The sequence below is a fragment of the Cyanistes caeruleus genome, chromosome 2 (assembly GCF_971803275.1).
Source record: "Cyanistes caeruleus chromosome 2, bCyaCae1.hap1.1, whole genome shotgun sequence".
NCBI classification, from domain to species: domain Eukaryota; kingdom Metazoa; phylum Chordata; class Aves; order Passeriformes; family Paridae; genus Cyanistes; species Cyanistes caeruleus.
This window is the reverse complement of record NC_141702.1, coordinates 15,485,113-15,507,389: the sequence shown is the minus strand read 5'-3', so window position 1 is coordinate 15,507,389 and position 22,277 is coordinate 15,485,113. Positions and strand designations below refer to the sequence as shown.

The 22,277-nt window shown below is 42.2% G+C and overlaps 1 long non-coding RNA gene across 1 annotated transcript; it reads left to right on the top strand.

Moving 5' to 3' along the window:
- The first annotated feature begins 101 nt into the window (after positions 1-101).
- Positions 102-19,729, top strand: LOC147654629 (uncharacterized). Its single transcript, XR_015282761.1, has 2 exons — positions 102-413; positions 1,569-19,729. It is a non-coding gene; the product is annotated as an uncharacterized LOC147654629 (long non-coding RNA).
- The last annotated feature ends 2,548 nt before the right edge of the window (positions 19,730-22,277 follow it).

Here is a 22,277-nt window from a genome sequence, read left to right as displayed (position 1 = left end):
CCGCCCGGGACCGGGAAGGGGAAGGGGAGCGGAGATGGGGGAGGCGGCGGGAGGGGGTCCGGGGCTCCCTGTGGGAGAGGCCGGCCGAGGCGGTGCCCGTGTCGGCGGCGAGGCGGGAGTAAGGGGGGGCAAGGCGGTGCCCGCGTCCGCATCAAGGCGGCTGCTGTTCCGCCCGCAGGCGGCCGTGCCCTCGGGCCGCTGCTCTCCGCAGCGCCAGCGGGCGGGAGCTCCCGCAGGAGCGGGCGGAGAGCCCGGCCCTGCCCGGCCGGCCCTGCGGCGGCTCGGGCGGGGCAGGGCCGGGAGCGGCCGTGCGGCCCTTCGGAGCTGGCCGGCCGAAGTCCGGGTGCTGCCGCCGCCAGGTGCCGGGGGGCTGCGGGGTCTTGTACAGGCACTTCGGGGCTTCGTATTCCCGAGTACGTGTTCCCGGAGCCCCACGCGGGGGAAGGCAGCATTTCCCATAAGCAACTATCAGTATATTTGCTTGTTTTCATCCTCTTGGTTACACCTTAATTCTTTAGAGGTCAGACCATGGTATTGTTATAAATGCAAAGGCAATTTCGGGTTATATAAAAGAGAAAATTTATTATCAAACAATAATAAATTCGAACAAAGAGAAAAAAAACCACAATAAAATGAACAGCGCAGCGCTGGGTGGACAGGGTCTATACGCAAGGTATAGGTGCTCCCAAATCCACACCTGAGAGTCCTTTGGCCTGGGTTTTTATAGGAAGTTTGTGTCCCGAGGCCAAATTCCAAGCAGGCACCCTTTGCTAAGAGGTTCTTAATTGTTCGAAGAATAGATTTCCTGGCACCAGAGAATAGAGTCAATAGATGTTGGGCAGAGGCTCCTCATATGTAAAGAGGTCCAGGATGTCTTTTTGATATCATTTTGGTCCGGGCCATTAGGGTGGAGTGGTGGCACCCATCCTGGAGCCGATGGCTATCTCGGCTGGCTCCTCTTCCTTTGTCTAGTTTCTCCATTTCTCCAGCACAGGTGGTCAGGGTGGAGGTGCTCAGGCTCGGCGATATCTCGTCCGGGCCCGTTCTTTTGTTTGTTCGATGGCCCGTGTCTTGCCCATTCTTTCGGGGCTGATGTGCCTGCTTGCGATTGTTATCTGGGTGCTTGGCTGCAATCTGTTGCTTTGGAAGAGAAATCCTGCCTCGACCTGGAGGAGGATTTCTCATTCCATATTTTCATCATTTACAATTACATATACTTTATTTAAACCTTTTCTTTCGAATTTTTATTCATCCAATTCTTTATTACAGTATGACATACAATAGTGGTGTGTTACCCACCCGTGGGTGGATAAAGGTGAGACTATATGTATAGTCCATACGTAGGTCCAAACGTTTGCCGAGTGGATGCATGATTTGTGTGCACACACGCTACCTGAGCCTCAGAGGATGTGGTAGGAACACAGTGGGTTTGTGTTGTTGGTCTTGCCTTACAAAATCGGGTAAAGTGCATCTGGTGTATTAGGGCTCAGGTGAAGTCAGGTTCTCCAATGTCTGTGCAGTACCACGTCTGCGCATGAAGTGATGAGATTTCTTACCTTTGTTTTCAGCATCACCAAATATAGTCACACTGAGGAACTTCAGCATCCAGATGGGATGATGAATTCTCTGAATCAATCTCAGGGTGTTGCTGTCTCAACTCATAAAGCTCTTGGTCTGTGTTTGGACTAGAACTGGGACTACGTATGTGGAAATTTGTGCTATGTTGTGAACAAGACAGTTTTCTTTGTCATTTGAATTTGGGAAACATTCCTTTATTAAAAAAAAAAAAATAGACGTATTGATAACAGCCTTTTCAAATTTAATGAAACTCAGAAACTTCTCTGGATCTCCCCCAGAAGTTATCTCTTGGTAACTTGCTACAGTTTTAGGATGCCCATTTATTCTTCCTTCTTAGTAGAATATGTTCTCATTTTTATTAGTCCCTAATAATTATCTTCATCTACATGAAGTAAAGACCAAAATTGACCAGTTGTGTAAAAAAACCTTTTTTCTTAACACCATGTCTCTATCAACTAACCATTTCACCTATAAGGCATGCGTGAGTATATTTCATTTGAGGAAGGACAGCTGACCTAATTGTGGCTGCTTCCTTCACTGATTCACCTCAAAAAAGAGGAAGATATTAAGAATTACCCTCATACCATTTAGTTCCTGTCTCTTTCCCACCTAATGAGAGGCTGCACTGAGAAATACAGAACCTAGTTAAGAGTTGGGAAGTGCTGAGCAGAGCAGTTTGTGTGGATAGAGCAGTGTGATAGATGCAGACTGAACTCCATGCGTGATGCAGAGTCTGATGTATGCAGAGCAGCTGTGTGGCCTGTGTGTGTCTGCCCTCCTTGCTTTTCAGGCTTGGGTCTTGTGGGCTTACAAGCCATAAGACTGCCCAGCAATATTGATTTTAATCACATAGCCATAAGCTTATTTTCCCAGAAGAACCCTATTGCTGAGTAAGAATGTTGTCCTTTGTGGAGCTTTTCTCAGAGGGGTCTTGAAGAATTTGTTGTGTTTAGATTAGAAAAATGAATATTAAGAGGAGATTTTATGTTGATTCAAAAATGTAAATGGCATGGATGTTGAATTGTTGTTTAAATGGAAGAAAAATATGTGTAAAATGGACATTAATGAATTTAGACTGTGAATTAGAAGATTTGGAATTTTCAGAGCAATGAGGCCATGAGACAGTTTCCCTGTGCTGAGGGCAGGAAACCCATCTGCTTAGAAAGCAGAGCCTGATGAGTTTATAAAAGTGCTTATGTCATGTGGTTGCCTGGGATAGCAGGAGAGTACTCCCCAGAAGCTTTCCAATTCTGTGTTTCTTTTATTGCTTATTCCATATTCTTATACATGCTTAGTCCATGTATATTTTAATGTACAATTTACTGCATAACATTATCCTTTATTGAATTAAAAACCACTAATTTCCTGAAGAGCATTTCAGGAGTGCTATAATCTTACTGACTGTTAATGACTTTACCCTTGTCACCACTATGAGATGGTTTGCATTATTTTGTCTTGTCCATGTTCCTTGTGCGCAGGAAATTAAAAATATCAACACTTCTGGTTACCTATATGAAGAAATTTAAGCTCTTAATTTCCCAAGTGGTAAATACCGTATCAAAGACCTTTATTTCCAGGGTGGCAAATGCGTTGTGCTACTTTGCATGTAAAGAAAGTCCACCTTCCACTGGCTGCTGATGCACCTACTCGCATTCAGCATCTTAGCATCTCACACCAATAGTTACTCAGTTGGGGTGTGGAAGAAAAATGAGGAATATAGATAATGCAAATTCTGCAGACTTACATGTGAACTGTACAACAGTTAGAAGACAGTTCTATAGAGCCTCTGTTATTTGCTATAAGACTCTTCTTGCTTTTTCCCAGCAGAGCCAGCCCCCTCCATCACATGCTTTCCATCTCTGCAGCAAAGGAGGTTGAGATGGTACAGGCAGGATCTTCCTTCCTGCTGTCTGTACAACGGGTACACGGCAGGTCAAAGTGGCATCTCACATAGCAAACACATAGCACTGTGAATGAAAGTGAACACACAAATAAAGAACCCCCAAAAGCAGACTTCTGTCACGGGATTTATCCAGACTCCCACTGAACAACAGTATGAGTGAGCTTTTTGGATATGCAGCATGCTCCTGAACTATCCAAAACAGTTGTCATGGGTAGCAGTAGAAAAACTTAACTCATTTTGTGTCCTGCCTTGAGTGGGATGGAGATTCTTTAGTCTCATGTCTGTTCACTTAATGGCAAGGAAATATATTTTATATTTATTAAGGCCCTGTGTTCTGGTGGTTAAGGACTGTTCTCTTTTGTTCCCATACTCTTCTTGTAACCTTTTCCCTATTATCAGCCCCCTAATTTACAGTGCTATCCCATCACATTCCCTTCTGATTCCTGCCTTCTGCTCCTGCCTGTACACTTGTTGTTATTGCCTGTACACTCCTGCTGTCATTCTTTCTGTATCTGTATTCTCTGACTTTCTTTTGTTGTTCCAACTTTTACTAAAACTTCTGGGCAGAGAAGAAGACTTGCTTAGGAGGCCTAGACATTTAGCAGTCTTATATAGGAGCTGGAGTCTTAAAGAAATTCTGCAGGCAAATTTTAAGATGTCAGCTGAGGGTATTAAAATTGAGTTTTCTCTTTGTTTTCCATGAAACCAGCATAAGAGTTAACTTCTATCTGGCCAACTCCTTGAAGAATTTAAAGGTGCCATTCTGATGGTTGCAGGTATTAGAATTCTTTGATAATCAAATTGTAGTAAAGTGTGTCATCCTGGGCAAAATTGTAATTCCCCCTGACTTTCTCTGTGAGAAACAGCTAAACCATTCTAGCTAAAACATGAAAAATATTCTAAGTGTGTTCATATAGACTGATGTGTATTTAAGCCTTTGGAGAGGAACTAAACCAGTGGTCATGATTCTTCTAGATAAAACTTAAATTTACTTTAATTTCTTTATCTTGCCCTTGGTTGGGGGACTTAGGAAGGAAAGGATAAGATCTTTTGTTACCCTTGTATTTTTTGCTCATATCTTAAAGGTGCTAGAGGGTGGCACAAGTGCTCTTACATTAAAAATAGAAAGTCACCCATGTAAGAGGCTAAAGCATCATCAGCATCCTGTTAAGTGACAAATAACTGTGGGACCAAGCTCTTTAAACATTAGCCTGAGTCCATATTGTGTCTGTACTGTCCTGTGAGGAGGCCACAGGACTTCTAAAATTTTTGAAAATATTTGCATGGCTTGCTCATTACTGGTGTAAACTAACAGGGACAAGTCTCTGAAGATGTTGATGAACGTGTAGCTAATGGTGGCTGCTGTTTTATGCTAATAGTTTTCTGCTGGGAGAAGAGGGATCAAGGAATACTTGGGTTATGAAGATGATTATCAGTGTGGGAGGGTGGTACTGGACCTCAGTTTTGCTGCTGAGTGCCAATTGTCTGGTTTAAATGTCTTCAGGATAAGTGCATCTCCATGCTGGGAGTAGTTTGATTTTTGCTTGTAAAGGATGGTATTGGTTAATATTGATATCTGCTGCAAGGTAGATGCTGTTGTAGTCTCATGTGCTGAGGCAGCTACTGATCATAGTTGATAGGAGTGTCTCAGCCTTTGTCTGACACTCTTTCTTCCCTCCTACCATTTCAGTAATAGATATTAGATTCCACACCTCTTTTGGGAGGTGCAGAATATATAACCTTATTGAACATGACAGGGTTTCTCTGCATCCTTTCCTTCTGTGGCATGTGGTACTGGAGAGTGCAATAGGCTCTGGGGAACAGAGTCAAGCCTGTCACCTCACCTGGGTGAGCCATCTCCCTACCTCAGAGAGCTTTCCTTTCCTCCCTGTGGCCTGGGAGGGAGGGAAGGAGGATGCTGGCTAAACAGAACCATTCCCTTTTTTGTGCTGGTGGTTTGTCTGTTTTGGTCCTAAGCAGGTCCAGTGAATCTCTTGTGAAATAGATCCCTGGGACCTCACTGTGCTGCAACTGCTAAGAGACACATGTGGTGGGGTCTCATATGGTATTCCTCCCCAGGAATACACTGCACTGGTCTAGCTGTTCATAAAGCTTTTGTAGATTTCCCTTGGGCTTCTCTTTTATTTTCACTGGCTCTGTCTTAAAACTGTGACTTATGGGTGGGAGGACAGGAGCCAGCTGGAGTTCATGGTATCCCTCAAAGTTGAGATGTGTCCTTTTTTATGGAAATGGAGCAAATAGCCTTTTAATGGCTTTTGTTCAGTTACATGCAACTTGCTCTGCTAAAGGTTGATAAAAGGTCCCCTTTTGCATGAACAAACACCACTGGAAAAAGTCACTCAGATTGTCAAGTAAATTTTATCCTCCTATGTGGAGGCAACAGGAGGGCCCCTAGAATAAAGACAAATGTAGGTAATGTCCTTTTAATGGAGATTTGATTATTCTTTCATTACAAGTAACTAGTTCCCTTTTCTAATTATATGTCTTGCTTTTATCTAAGAAAAATTACCCAACGTATGGGAGTGGACCATTAAAATTGCTCATCCATTAACAGTTTATTGTAGTGCTGTGAGATTGCTGGTCTCAGAAAATGTCTGTATTGCAATAGATTTGTATAGATTTTTGGTTCTTCTGCCATTTTGCCAATGGCCATGATAAATGAGAAAGCAGGTAGTGAGGTTGGATGAGCAAGGCAAAAACAATATGGAGAGGTCAGAGAGCATAAAACACTGCACACATTTATTGTGCCTTTTAGGTAGTGAGAAGTATTGGAAGGTGCACTAGAAAATAAGACCAAAAATGCTTAAAGATGCACAGGTTCTTGGAAAGGCTTCAGGTGTAATAAAGATTTAGCAAATTCAGGGAGAGCTCTGTGTTTGACCTCTGCATTTCTTGGGTTTTCTCTTTCCCCTTTCCATTGCAACTGCCATATGAGCATGCTATTCAAACAAGAGGAGGGACATCAGTCAACCAAGTGATGCAGCAGGAGCAGGAGAGAGGGCATTGGAGGTGTAGTAGGGAGTGTGATTTGAGATAGCCTTGGATTGTGCAGGCAGGTCACTGCAGGCCACTCTTGTTAGTTTTGTGATGGGCTAGGGATGCCAGCAGGCAAAGCTGGTGCAGAGAGGTAATATCTCTTACTGTACCAATTAACAGTTTGAAAAATAGACAAGCATTTGGTCTGAAAGTACTAGTGTAGTTTCTCTGTATAATTCTAAATGTACCTTTTTGTTCTCTGTCATGTAATATTAAGACATGGATGTCTGAAGTGTTCATTTATACAGGTAAACTGACTGGTAAAGAAATTGTGAATAGTTATACCTGTAAACTATAACTAAACTGTAGTAATTCCTTACATGAAAACTTGATTCTATAAAGAAAGACACTTTTTTTTTTCCTGAAATACAGTGTATGCTAGAGGAGCAATAACAACAAACTATGATTATCAGACTATTCCCAGTGTAGAACAGCCATAAGAATAAAGTAAGGAAAGGAAAGGGACAAAAAAGATGGAGACTGAAAGCAAGCAGTCAAGTGGTTAAGTAGAGATACCTGTGGGAAGATGTAATATAACTATCCTTTCTCATCTGAATTTTGCAGACTGAAATTAATTGTGTAGTAGCCCTCAGAAATTTGTTTAAAGGTGAGATATTTTGGTTTTGAAGAGTTCATGCTCTTCCATCAGCTCAATGTGGCAATAGGATGTGTATGTATTTAATTTTTCCATACAATTTCTAATGAAAAGGTTCTTAGTTATGAGTTTAATTAGGACTCAACACTGTCTTTCATGTACAAAGATCAGAAATCAGAGGACTATGAAAAACATGTTAAATGTCTTGCTACTTATGATTATATATCAGGTACACTATTGATAGTGATTTATATGTAGAATAAAATAATTCTTCAGTGGAAGAAGGGCATAGCATATGCATATGTATACATATTTTAGGCTGAAATGTCCTTTGACAAGCCAAGAACAGGGCACTATTAATACATCTTTAGTAAGTGAATTAATTTTGGCAGTTAACATACTGTGTCTTTGTTTTACTGAAATATTTTATCACTGTTGTACTTGTCTGCCATCATTATAGGCAAGCTGCTTAATGATGGCCTGTGGTAATGCAAAGTGTCTCACTTAATTACTTGCATTAATGTTGTAGGAAGTTTCAGGTACACGGGGTGAGTGTCCATGGAGCTACAAGCAAGGAAAAAAGCTTCAGACTGGGGAAAGAAGTGTCTAAGTGTGGGATTGCCTCCTGCATTGGTGGGTTGAGCATACTAGTGGGAGGTTTTCCTTTCTGGAAAAACCAAATGAGAGATGCAACCTCCCTTTCCCTATTTTCATGTTCTACTGTCGTTGAGAGAGCAGAGCTTTCTGTTGAGGTGAAGAGCTATGCTTATAACATATAGCCCCAACAAGAGCACAGTAACGTGCTGATATTGGCTGAGTTGGCAGATAAAAGCATTTCTGCAGCAGGAGATACACTTCTGAATAGGGAGATTCAGATGTGGTCCTGGTCCATGGATGAGTACGTGAGAGTTTAGCCTGAAGGTGCTAGATGTTCACAGTGTTAAACATTGATGCTGGGAGGAGTTTTCAGATTTCCGTGTGTTTGAACACTGGAGACTTCCAGATAGAACACACAGAACAGCTGTAAGTAAATCTCAGTATTTATTTCATTCTGCTTCTTTATGGGGTTCCTCAAATTATTGTTGTTTGTGTAACCTTCAGTAAAATGTGTTTGAATGTTTAGATGTTATATAGTTAACACTGCTCCCCTTCTTAAGAACAGGCAATTCTATGAATTTGCCTTATTTCTGCAACTTTAAATACAATGTTTCTATACATCTTTATCTGATCTTAAAAGCTATGCATGGAACATTAAAATAGTAAGAAAATTAAGGGGAAAGTTTTGGCATAAAATGTTATATTAAATGTATCAAATATTTAATAGGGCTTTTTTTCTCTATTGTCACAGATTATCACCTTTGTTAGCTATTTCATTCAAATATTTTCCTGGAGGGATGGTATCTTACTTTCCTGGGTGTGATATTGGAGGAGTACTGGTTGACCAGCTTGTTTTGTTGTACCCATGCTACTGTCATCACAGCTAGATAGGAAATGAGTGTACTCCTCTGTCAAACTCTTCAGGAATTCTTAGCCTGAAGAAGAAAGTTGCAAAACTTTTCTCAAGGAAAAGAAAAAAACCATACTTCTACAGTGTGAGTGAAAGCACCTCCATGCCATGAGCAGGGATATCTTTCACTAAACCTGGCTGTTTAAGGCCCCATCCAACTTGGCCTTGAACACTTTCATGGATGGGGCATCCACAACTTCTCTGGACAATGCATACCCATGCTTCAATAAAAAATGTCTTCCTTATGTCTGATCTAAACTCTCAGTTTAAAACTGTTGTCTTGTTGCTCAGGCCCTTGTAAAAAGTCCTTCTCTATCTTTCTTTTAAGTCCCCTGTGTATACTGAATGGCTGAAATAAGGTCTCTCTTACAGATAAAGAGAAGTGAGTATCCTTGTTTTCCAAGACTTTGTTAGGATGCTCCACAGAAAGACATCTCCAGTAGATGTAGTTCCAAGTTACTGGAATTTTGAGCATAGTAGCCCCACCCAGCATCTCTATGTGGCCTGTGGAAAACATTTCCAGGAAATGATTCTTCCCATCTCACCGAGTTTCTGCAAGTGTCTGTTTCCAGATCCTTAAGCAATTAAATAAAATTAAATAGCTGAACATAAGCCAAAGTCTACAAATATGAGAACAAATGGATGAATATTCATAACGGCAGAAGATTACCACTAATGGATCAATACAAACATTACATATTAATTATGAGCAGGTTATGTTCACTCAGAAAGCACATAAATGGTTATCAGGCCTGTACAAAGGGCTCAACTTCACACTGTTTAAAGTGCCATTTGTTAGAGGACTGAATTTTCTACATTTTCCCCTTTTGTGTCATACTTATATATTTTTATTCAAAGTCATACATTTTTGTCAGGTGGAGAGGAATATTCCATATTTCTGATGCAATTGTTTTATTGTTACTCCTGGCACATGGCCATTTAATTTGTTTGAAGGAACAGTAGTTGCAGGGCGTGATAAGTAGGGTGATTGTCATCAAGAGTCATTTAGTGTTTGCTTTCACAGAGCACAAGCTTCTTTTGATTCACTTTAAAAGGATAAGGCCTGATTTTTGTCTAATGTACATCACAGAAAAATGCTGCGTGTTTTCAATGTGTGTCTTTTGTATTTAATTAATTCCTTGAAGATTTTTATTGTAAGCCAATTGTAGGATTTGTACAATCTCATTTAGTCCATCCTTACTTGTGAAATTCTTCAGTTATACCTCTGTGGACTCTTTATGTTTCTGTTTGTATATCTCTGTGATGGGAGACTTGGTACTGGACGCTGTTTGCAAGGTGAGACTATTGATTTAGACAGTGATTTAATGCTTTCAGGACTTTTCTCAGAACCATTCTTCCCGATATTCTGTCAGCTTTATAAAATGACACTGAACATTGAGCAAATGTTCTTATTTTGCTGACCACATCAATACTTAAATAATTTTGTTCTAGACTATACTTGATAACGTGGCATTTCCTCTGTTTTGTGTTGTCCATTCAACCAGCATTCTTAGGTCTGTATGAAGGTTTTTCACAACCTTGTCTCAGAGTTGTTTTGAATGTCAGATAACATCCTGTCACTTGCCCTGTTCACACTCTTTTCCAGATCATTAGTCAAGATATTGAGCAGTAGCCTACATCTTCAGGCACCATGCAGTTTATCTTTAGCCTGAGTGAAAAGTAAAACTTGTATTCCACCTCTTTGCTTGCATCAGTGACAATGGCAGAACTTGACACATCTGAGAAGGTGGCCAAACAAATCTTGTCCCTGTAGACTTCAGCATTGTTTGAAGTTTGAACCAGTTTGGATAAAAAAATAGGCTGTGAGCATCTGTGGTGGCATCAGTCTTACAGTGGTTCCAAGAAATCTGTAGGAGTTGAAGGAGTGGAGCCCATAGATGAGTGTTTCCTACAGCCTCAGAGCCAAGCACTTGTTATCTGGGGTCAAACCACCCTAGACTGCCCCTGGCTGGCAGCTGACCCTGTGGGTGGCAGTGAAGAGTGGAAATACAGAGGAAATGCCCATTGTTGTGTGTTGGGCCCTCTGTCGAGTGGCTAAGCCTGTGCACCACAGATTCCATTGTGCTGGGATCCATGTAGGCACTCTGCATTTTTTCCTTTTCCTTCCACAAGTCTTTCTAGTCATTACTGGAGAGGTGTGTTTGTCTACATAGCTTATTGGTCAACATGCAGGAGACAGAGTGCAAGTCCACAGTCCCTGGGAACTCTGCTTTCTATGCTATGTTATATTTCCAAAGCTTCAACATAGGAATACTTAGTCCTGGCATCTTTTACATTCCCAAATGATTGCCTGGCTACAGCTCAGCCATGGGCTTTGCACTCTTTTCATGTTGCTGAATTATTGATGCTGCTTCATTGCAAAGGAGCTCCTTAATGCTCTTGCAGTACAAGAGCATGATGTGAGACATTCCCTTCTGTTCATCTCATCCCTCAGACACACATAGGCAACTTGCAGAAGGAGTGGGTTGGGGTGATGGAGGAGAGAATATTTGAGCAGAGGGGGAAAAATGGGATCAAATATTGAAACACCAGGATAGGAGCCCCAGCTGAGAAATCGGAACAAAAAGACGTGTTTCATTAGTTGGAAGATGGCTATGTCTAGTCCAATTTGACAGTCAAGATCCACATTAGCTTTTCACATTTTGCTAAGGCAGCTTCTGAAGGAGTTCCTGCAGGCCCTCTCAGGTTTGCCTTTATTAGGAATAGCAGAAGTATGCTGGGGGAAGACAGTACAGGGGATATTGGAAGGCTCTGTGCTTGTTCACTGAAGCATGAGAACAAATTCTGTGCACATTTCAAGGCAGGAGCATATCTGGTTGCCTACATCTGCCTCAAATCATACAATCCTACCTTAAAATTCACTTATGCTGCCTGTGCAACCTAAATGCTAGTCCCTCTGTATCTGCCTTCTTCCCTCCACCAAACCAGCCTCAATACCTCTTGAGCCTGAATTTATCTTTGTTCAAAAAAACCCCCCCAACCAGTCCTCAGAATATCCTAGCAAGGTCCCGTTAAGATTTTTGGTACTAGTGCATTAACTTTTTTACTGGTGAAAATAACTCATACCTCTTTGCATCAAACTGTTTTTTCAGCCCTGCATCGCATTAGCAAGGGATGATTGTACATAGGTAGAAATATGAGGTGCTCCTAGTTGGCTGCTAAATTATGGGCTTCTAAGTTTTTGGCAGAAATTCTGGTGTTAATCCCTAAATACGTGAGTATACTCCATGATCTTCAGTTTGTCTGTCTGTTTTACTCTTAGCCTACCTGTGCAGTATTGTGATCTTCCTCTGCACTGCACTTCACAGCCTTTGAATCTTGTGATATGCTCGTTTCATTAGCATGTTTTCATTTTCTTGTGCCAAGGTTGTTAATGAAAGTATTAAATAAGATCAGTTCCAAGGTTCCAAGCTTGACGAAGCTTTAATTGGATGTGCAGGGTACATTTTGTAGATAAACAAAGGACACAGCGCAGATCCTCATGGGAGCAAATCAGCCTAATCCTGATGTCTTCTGTAGAGTTATTCTACTTATTCAGAGGATGCTGCTTCATTTCAGTCTTTTGTCCTGCACACAGATAGCAAAACAGTCCCTTATGCTATGGCCAGGGTAGCTTTAAAAGCACTATGAAATATGGTTTGGATGAATCATGATTGAATGGACAGCACTGATGTTGAGGTGGAAGTAGGACAGAAATACTCTTGCAGCAACTTTGTAAGGGAAAAACAAGCAAAAGGGTACTGTGCAGATGTGGGAAAAGGTAGAGGATATACAAGCCAAAAGCCCTGAATAGACAGATGAGAAGCCTCATAGAAATGCTGTACATTCTTAGGGCTATCAAGTCAGAAATGCATTGAGCTCCTGGTGTGGCTCAAACAGCCACTTGTGAACTACAGATATGTTTATATAAACCACCAGTCAAGCATATTGCATACCTTCTTGTGCATGGAATTCTATTGTCACAATTCATGTGTACTGATTACCTTATTTTATGTGCAGAATTAATTGCACTTTCTGTGGAAAGGAAGTATATTTTCAGTGGGTTTTTAAAAATTAAATAGCTGGGAGCACATAGAGTAAACACTAAGTAAAACCACATTACTAAGCATCTGAAAAGCAGTTAGGAGTATTAAACCATGAAAAGTTATCTACCCCTCCAGGATCTCCCAAAGCTGTTGTGCTATAGGGTATCAGCCCTTTTCCCACACTCATCTGTCTCTCTTTATCACACTGATGATCTGGAGACATGCAAAGGAGGAAACCAAGGAATTCCTTTCCAATTCACAGACATTAACCCAGTGCAGTTATCCTTTAGCCTTTTCCTCAGGTTTAGGTCTTCTTCGTCACGGACTCTGTCCAGACCTAAACAATCTGAAGTTACAAGGATTTCATCTTTCCAAATTTTTCTTTGTGCCCTGAGCCTAAAGGCAGTTGTCTAAAGGCAGTGCTTTGCTGGTAACTCAAAGAGAAATTTGTTAAATGTGGCATGAATTCCTAGATATCCAGGGAAAGAGTAGAGGGTAGAAGGCTATTAACTGAGAGAAGCTTCAGAGGTTGTGCATGTCCCCATTAGGAGAGTTGATGGCTGCTTTTGGTATAGGGTAGCAAAGTACATGAGAGGCAAATTAGTAAGTGGGCACGTTTGGGGCTGCCCTCAATTTGAAGGATCTCACTGTCAAACTTGTTGCAAAGGCAAAACTGGATTTTTAAAAATGAGGATAAGGACAGAGAACGAAAAATACATCCTCCAGAACGCTGGGCCCAGACTAGGCACAAGCACACTCCCTCCTAGTTTGAGCACCACCAGAGAGCTGCATCAATGAACAGTCTTCATGCTAAGGGACAGCACTACTTTTGGTATAAGTTCATTTAATTCCAGCAGGTCAGTGTGAAGTATACTGCAAAACTATTGGAAAGCTGCAGAGAATTCCCTATAGCAACTCTCAGAATTGCTTTCCTTTAGCAAGTGTCTGAACAGCCTGACCTCAGTGATTTCCCTCATAATAATTCATTATGCTGGCTCAAAACTGAGGGCACCAATTAAACTGTAAGCCAGCAACACATCTCTTAGAAGTTTTTTTCCTCTGTTTACAGTAAGTACTTTTAGAATAAAAGAACTTTATCTTCCAACTGTTGTGGTTTTCCTTTAACTGTGAAATTTTTTTTGACTGATGTAATAATGCCCTATCACCTGGGCAGTCAGCTCAGTGGAGGAGGAGGCAACAAATTTCATCAACAATCTGGACAAGGGGATTGAGTGCACCCTCTGTTCAAAGATGACACCCAGTTGGGTGGGAGTGTGGATCTGCTGGAGGGAAGAAGGCTCTGCAGAGGGATCTAGACAGGCTGGATCAATGGACTGAGACCAGTGATGAGGGTAAACAAGATGAAGCTGGCTCCTGCACTTGGGTCCTAACAACTCTATGCAGTGCTACAGCTGGGGGCAGAGTGGCTGGAAAACTTCACTAGTGAAAAGAACCTGGGGGTGTTGGTTGGGAGCAGCTGAACTTGGGCCAGAGTGTGCCCAGGTGGCCAAGAAGACCAATGACATCCTGACCTGTAACAGGAATAGTGCCATGGGATACCGTCCACTAGACCAGATTAATCAAGGCCCTTTCTAGCCTGGCCTTGAACACTTTCAGGGATGAGGCATGCACAGCTTCCCTGAACAGCCTGTTCCAGTGCCCCATCCTTTGGAATGGTACCTTTCCCAGTTTACAATGTGGAGAGATGCTCTAGCTGGGACTCATAACCAGAGTGCAGTCAGGTCTTGGTAACAATGTACTGTAGTAGGCCCTGGTACCATCCTTGAAGGCGTGCTCTATTTATTTATTTTTGTCACAGTCAGGGTCCTAACTATCCCTCTCTATCACTCATCTGCTTTTTTTTCCTGCACTAAGCAGTTGCTAAGGATTTGGCCAAGAGGCAGGCTTCTCAAAAGGTCCTCAGTTCCGGACTTCAGTATGGGATTGTGATGGTAGATCAGCTTGCCACCAGCTAGAATACTGAAGACCAGCACTTTGCTCTTTACCAAAATGCAAGAAAGCAGGTAATGGCTGCAGCAAATAAAACAGGTATCTGGCAAAATATGTTGGGATATCAGTAGAAGAATATGAGATATTTTCAGAAGAAGGATCCACTTCCTGTTGTCCTGAAAGGGTTAGGCTCCTCCAACAGGTTACTGAATATGCCTGCAAAATGGGTATAAATCTTTGCCAGTTTGCAGTAAAAACATGAACTGCAGGAGCAAGCCTAGTTAACACTATTCTACAAGTTCTCCTACAAGGATCCATGGACAAGGCAAGGATGACATTCTTCCTTCAGTGGCATTGGTCTGTCTCTTGTTTCAGAAGGCCAAAAGGGAGGTGGACAAACTTGCAACTCCTTGAGTTGGGATACACCTGACTGTGCAGTGTTGCTCTTTCCATTCCTGTATTTGTGTTTTACCTGTAGTTCCGCTGTTGTACCAGTCCTTAGGCTGAAGCAGATCTCTGAGTGCACTGGAGTAGGAATTTCCATTCCCAGCTGGACATGGCCATCATTGTTTATTGTGTACTGAGTGTTCATCTTGGTGCTGTTAAAGCAAGTTTGTGAAATGCACTATACATAACTCTTGTCACTCTGACATCAATCTAGCTGGAGTCAGACATGGAAAGCAAAAGACGAAAATCACTTTTCTGGGTCATCCATTACAGTAGGAGATCACTCTTTTTCCATTTCACCACATTCATTACATTGTTTCACAATCAGGTCTGGGTTTGGAGAAGGACCAACCAGATCATGAGCCTACTGCAAAGCCACCAGCTTGAGGCACAGGGATAAATGTCAGTGAATGTTAACCTGCAGGAGAATGAGGAGCATGCCTCGTGGAGCATCTTGGTCTTCCCACTGAAAGGTTAGGAATCTGTTTCTACAAGGAAGTGGAACAAATACTCTGTTCAACTCTATTCCCTTTCAGACATGGGGAGAGGAAAGGTTCTCCTGGTGAAAAAGTCAGGACCAGCAATAGATTTGGTCTCTGAACTCAGGACATCAGATGGTCTACCTTCCTGTGTGAATTTTAGCATTCATGTTTCCCCAAATCTGGACAGATACTTCCTAGCACGATTCCAGAAGAATGTGACACATTAGGTACACTAAAGATAGTGTGCCTTGTTTTTACATAATTAGCTCATCCCCATTTTGACTGCAAGCTTTCACTGCCAAATATTTGTAAGAAACTTTGTTCCTATGATATTGCAGGTCTACATCTGCCTGGACGGATCTGCTCTGAATGATGTTAGCTTTCTTCAAGCATTTGTCCTTTGCAGCATTGTCAAAAGCAGACACTTCCTTTGTTATGCCTGGCAAAAGATGGCTTGAGACACCACTCCAACATGCTTCAAGCCAGCTTCTGAACTGAAAGGAGGAATATGTCTGCAACAGTGCATCCCATGGTTAGAGAAAATAAAGACGGAAGTGTTGCTTTTTTCCTGCTCAAAGAAAGTGAAGTGAAACAGGAGCCTCACAGCTTTTGTTATCAACCTAATTAAATAGAAAGATTAGGGCCATAAAGTACTCTGGACTTTATAGTTAAAATCTGATCTCTGTCAAAGCATTTTGAGGATGTGCATCATGACTGTAAAAGGCATTATAATTATGGCAACAGAACTTGCACTCTAATTTGTGCTGCCCTTGCCACAAAGTACCCTGACAATTCTCCTTCTGTTGTCATTATGCATCCTGAGAGTTGCTTCAAGCCCATTAAAGCTTGAAGTCTGGTGGTGGAAGTGTGCCTGCCTCACCCAGGTGTGTCAGTGAGTTGTTAAAGGATGTAAACAATTTCAGGCAATAACCTGGAGTTCTGTGTATTTTCAAGCAATGCAACAGGCAGCGATGCCCTGCCTACAGTACTTTTGTGAGGCTCTTATCACTTTGTCATCATGCCTGTATTTGGTGCATCAGGGGCAGTACCCCTGTAGGTATGAGGTTACTGCTGTATTGAGTCCTGCCCATGCCTGCATCTCAGCCCTTTCCAGAGGTACAGAAGCTGGGGAGGACATTAGGAATTCCTTCCTTCCAAGGAAGAAGCATTTGGAGCATAATCCAGCACTTCACTTGTGCAGCCACAAAGCTTTGCTTACCCTTAGTAGCGGCAGATACTGTTGGACACAGCCCTGCTCCCATCATCTTCCACTGAATGGATGTCACTTTTGTGCTGCTAAAACCTTCTGCCCACATTTCTCTTGTAGAATTTTTTAGGATTTGTCTGAGTCATTAATTAGATCTAATCCTGTATCTCACCTAATCTAATCAAGCCCTGCTTGAGAGCTTGTTAAAACTGAGTATTAGCATCTAAGTAATATTCTAACACTCCATACAATTTCATTCCTTTTGCACTTAATGCAACATCTTGCTTTTGTTTAATGTCACCTCCTCACCTGTTTTGGGGTTATTTTTGTGTATGCCTACACAATATTTAACTTTATAACACATTATTGTAGCTGAAATCATTGCAAAACCTGAAGTGCTCATTGAGCCTTAGGACTGGAACTCTGCTCAGTTCAGTTTAGAAGTTCAGCTTTCACCCACAGATCTAAGGTTCCTAAATGTTACAACCACTGTTGTGGTGCATTTAAATCTCAGAATATTTACAACAAACCACCTCGGTTATGAAAAAAAAAGACCATATTAACAGATTTCTTGCACTTTAGAGTATTAATTCTCTTTCAATTAACTCAAAAGTATCATTAAAGGCTGTGGGAGCTGGACACTACTCAGGTGCACTGGCTAATGCCTGGTGGCAAAGCCAAGCCAAGCCAAGCCTAGGCAAGCTTAAAGAAAAACATTTCTCCCTCCAGATCATTTTAGCAGGTCCTTTCCTGGGGCATAACTTTGTTGTTTACAACAAAGGAAATACTACAGCTAAAACACGGTCCCCGGGGAGCACTTCCCCATCTCCGTTAACCGGCGGAAACAAGACACACCTTCCATGTGACCTGAGAAACTGCTTTCTATCATGCCATATGGACCTAAGGTAGGCAGGGATGCCAAAACTGTCCCTAGGCTGCTATGTTATAAAACTCTGCAGCAGTTAATGTGTGTCAGCTCTGGGAGATGGAGATGTAAAATGCATTGCAATGCTTTTGAGGATTCTACCAGGACCCCTGTTTAATTGAAAGGTCATGTATTGCTATGATGTGTCTTGAAATAAGAAAAGTAATCCTTCTTCTGAATGAGTTGAGAGCAGCACTGCATGCTGGTAGAGATACACTTCCCTGTTTATATTGTGAATTGTTTCCTACCACTCGCAAACTAGAGTTCTGCTTCATGGAAATGCTGCATGAGCACTTAAAACACTTTGGCTCTTGCTGGCAGCTGGGGCTGATTTAATCTTGTGAGGGGTTCTCAGAAGTCTGCAGGAGTTTTTCATTGGGACAGTAGGTCTCTCTGTTCCTCTGGATTATAAATTGTGTCTTTAGATTGATCTACATTTTCAGAGTTGCATTACTGAAAAAGTCGATATTTTATCAGGTAGCTGTCTGCATCTCAATTTTTAGGACAACTGATGTCCTCAGAAGTACTGAGCACTCATGATTCCTAGGCTTCTGGCAGCTCAGTTTTGATTTTCAATTTATATATTTAACTATAATATCCTGCATTTTTTATGCAAGCCATGAAATATTTTTTAAGACAGGTCTTTTTTGAACAATAGGTCAATTTAAGTTGCAGTACTTTTTACAACATGTGTTTTATTAAGAACATTGATAAATGCTAAACAACAGGAAGGAAGGGAATATCTTCCATCCCTTCCATGATCATCACCATACCACCTCACACTCAGGCTTGTGAGTATACTACAGGGGAATTCTACCTTGACTTCAGGTGGCTGCAGGATCCCACTGCTTGCAGCAAGGGTCTGAGCAAGATCCTCAGTCCAGACCAGGCCACAGAACTCTCACCTAAAGAAAACATTAAAATACTCCTGCAGAATGATGCCCAACTCTAATCAGCAGAGGAAAGCAAAACAAGAAAGACTGGGAAAAGCCTGAGAAGGATTCTACAAAGGTGCTGGTTTAAAATCTGCCCTTATATAACTTGTTGAAGTCACCAAATATGAACCTGGGCCAGCAAACTCATTCAATTTTTATTCTATAAATAGTTTCCTCTCTCCAGTGGTATGAGTCTAAAGTTTAATAGTGGTTTGGCAGTTTGCAGAGAAAAACCTGAGCAGTGTGCCAGTTTGCTGTGAGGGAGGAGCAGAGGGATGGTGAAACACCCTGCAACTCATTCTCACTGCAGCCAGCTGACTAAAGGTCTGGACTTAACCCCTTTGTGGGATTCAACCTGCAACATGTCCGATTATTTAGAAAACACAGGAAAATCCAGACCTCGGGGGAGGCACTTCCCCAGCACCCTGCCTGCCCGCCTGCTGCAGTGCTGGAGCTTCTGCTGCTCTCCTTGCTGTGTTCCAGCACCCCGACAGGAGATTACTGTGGGTTTATGCACATCAATTCCTGCATAGTTTTTAACGTGGGGAAAAGCACCCAAAATGTTTGGGTTTGTTTGGTTTGTTGTTTTTGGTTTTTTAATGATTATCCCTTACAATTTGCTTTCCCAGCCCGGTTCTGTGTTGCTAACTGGAAATGCAGACTTAAAGGAGGAACTAAAGACTTAAACTGGAGCTAAAGAAACCAGGCAGGAAAGAGAAAACAATGACTTGGATAAAAATCATTCCCCTGGACAGAAATGGCTAACCAGACTGAGAGGGATGAAGAGGGATCCCCGAACTTCAGCCCCTGTGTTTGGGAGGCTGCTTTGGGAAGGCTGGGGAGAGGGGCAAGCAGAACTGCAGAGGGAGCTGGGGGCTGCAGGGTGTGTCAGGGGGAAGCTGGAAACTGAAGGAGCGGGCTACGAGCTCCTTCGCCCCCCAGGATGAGCAAATGCCACTTGCTTGGCCTGGGAAGAGAGAGAGGATGCATGTAGGTAAGAGAATATGTTGGGAGACCTGTGTGTTCCTTAGGCATTATACCTTGGCCACGTGTTAATTCTGTTTTGTTGGGGACGAATAAAAGAGGTTTCTAGGGGGGAAGCTGCAGATTCGTAGCATTCAGCCGGTGCAAAGCAAACCTTTTTCTGAGAGAGCCAAAGTAGGTGTAGTTGGTCACAGCTTAGTGTGAGCCTTGGCAACCCTCCCAGGAGAGGGACACAAGTGCCTTCATTCACTGAGCATCCCTACTGAGACACCAAGAAGGAGGAAGTGTCTGGCACAGCTGTCATGACAGGACAAAACTCTCATTTGTTGTTTATTCTTGTTAATTTTCAGTTCAAAAATAATACAAACAAATCAGAGTCATCCCTGCCTCTGCTGTGGATCCTCCACTTGGAGGAGGCCTCAGAGGGAGGTCCCTGGAGTGCAGCTCAAGCTGCAGACCTGCCTTGTGTCACACAACTGTACGTGCAAAACAAGTACACGCAGAGGTCTGTGCCCCAGCCTGACCCCAAAGCTCCTCTGTGCACACTGTGTGTTCTCCTGTGCAACAGAGAGCTGTTTGCAGGACTGGTGCTCCTTCCCACCACCATCCCAGGTGCAGCTAGCCCTTTCCTTTCAGGAATATAACCCCCTCAAACAAGAAAGGGAGGAATAGCCTGTCCAAGAGATACCTAAGAGGATCAAATTAGGAGAAAGGAACCTCTCAAGATTCTCCTGTGCTTTTGACCTACTATCTCACCTCTCCTTAACAGAGGCTTCCGCTTTAAGGCAAGGCTTCATAATGGTCATGTGGTGCTCAGGTCTCCATCCATGTTGTGGGAAACATGTACAATACCTGTGGAAGCAGGATTCCCATCCTGTGAGATGCCTTCCATTGGCATCCCAGCTGGCCTAGGTTTTGTCCTGCTGCCCCTTGCTTGCCAAGGATGTTCTGTGTGCCCCAAATAATGTATGAGGCTGGGCAGGGAGAAAAGATCTCCAGAGAAAGCATCTTGAAATGCTAGGCTGCAGTCCTTGACCAGGCATTTCCACCTTATACAGAAAGTGGGAACTCTGTTCTTAAATATCTTGAATGAGGTATTTTCAATTAATAAAACTTTCTGAGATTCTTCACCATTTGTCTTTACATGTTTTTGTTCATTGTGCAGAAAAGAACATTTAATTTTTAAGAAGACAAGGAGTATGTATGTTGTTAAGTAACAAATGTATTCAATATTTTACCACAGGAAATGTTTTAATAGGCACTTTGGGTTTCATGTGCTGTAAACTTTCAATAGCTTAGGTCAAAACTGTTTCTTGAGGGAAAATGTGATCTTTAGCCAAGACAAAACGTCTCTCAGGCCAAGGGATTACATTTACTTGTCTATGACCCTGATCAGAAGAGTAGTGACATTAGTTCCTAAACTGATGTTTATATCAGCAGGCTGATAAAAGACTAGAGCCCACAGGCTTTAAATATTGAGCATGACGCTGTTTTTCAGAAGTTGTGCTATTACTATCATGGTCATTTTTGTATTCAACTAATGAAAAGTTCTCATATGGTCTGTCTCCTACATACAGTATGACACCTGGTCCAAACAAAGGAAGTGCTGAACTGCACAAGCATTTGGGGTTAGATCCTCATTTGGAGTAATCTGTGTTTCATACCTTCACTTCATCATGCCTGTATTTCTATGGCAGTCAATGGTGGGCTGTATTTAGACATTAGCATTAACTTATTGTCATGCTATTTACGTACAGAGCATGGTACATAGGAATACAGTCTGCTCTTTGGAGTCTGATAAAATGCCAGTGAGCTTGTAGGTGTGATGCAATGTACCTGTGACCAGGGATGGCTGAATCAGGGATTGAAAATGAGCTGTCAGGGGAGATGTCATGAAAGCAGGTTTAGCCTACAGTGCCAGCTCATCTAAACTTTGGCTGCAGGGGGAAAAGGGAGGAACACGTTCTCTCTTCTCCCATGGTTTAGTATCTAAAATGACTGCATTGGCACCTGCAAAAATGAGAAATAAAAAGCAGTCTGTTTCTGGTATTCCTTTTCCTCCATAAATCAAGTGGTATTTTGGGAGGATTACAGTCCTACAGATTAAGTGGTTTGACATAAAATAATTTTGTTGCAAGTCATGAAGTGAGAAGTGCAGAAAGGAAATTTCTGTTCTTCTTCTTTTACCAAAAATTGTTGTCCTTCTTCCTGGCTGTACAGAGAGGATAATTCAGACACAATGGGCTTGCTTCCCTCCTAAAGGAAGCAGCACAAATCAATAATTCTACCGGGGTCAGGACTCATCTGCATGGGAAGTCAGACTGCTGTAATTATAGTTGTATTGCTGCAGTTATGCCATATAATCTCTCGTGTATCCTCTTATTACAGGATAAAGAGACTTCTTTTCAGCTTAGTTTAAACTACCTCTTCTGATGTTAAGAAACATCAACTGTGTTGAAAATGGCTATGGTTCATATTTGAAGATAAATACTCACATGGGGAATTAAGTTGCCAGCATGATTAATTAAATTCACACCTTCCTTTATAGTGGTGTAATTCCCCTTTTCTGTGGTTAATGTCAGGTTCAGGGCAGTGTTAATACTTCTTGCAGCCTTTTTAAACTTCTGTTTTGAACCTGCTGCTAATGAGCTGCCCAAGCAG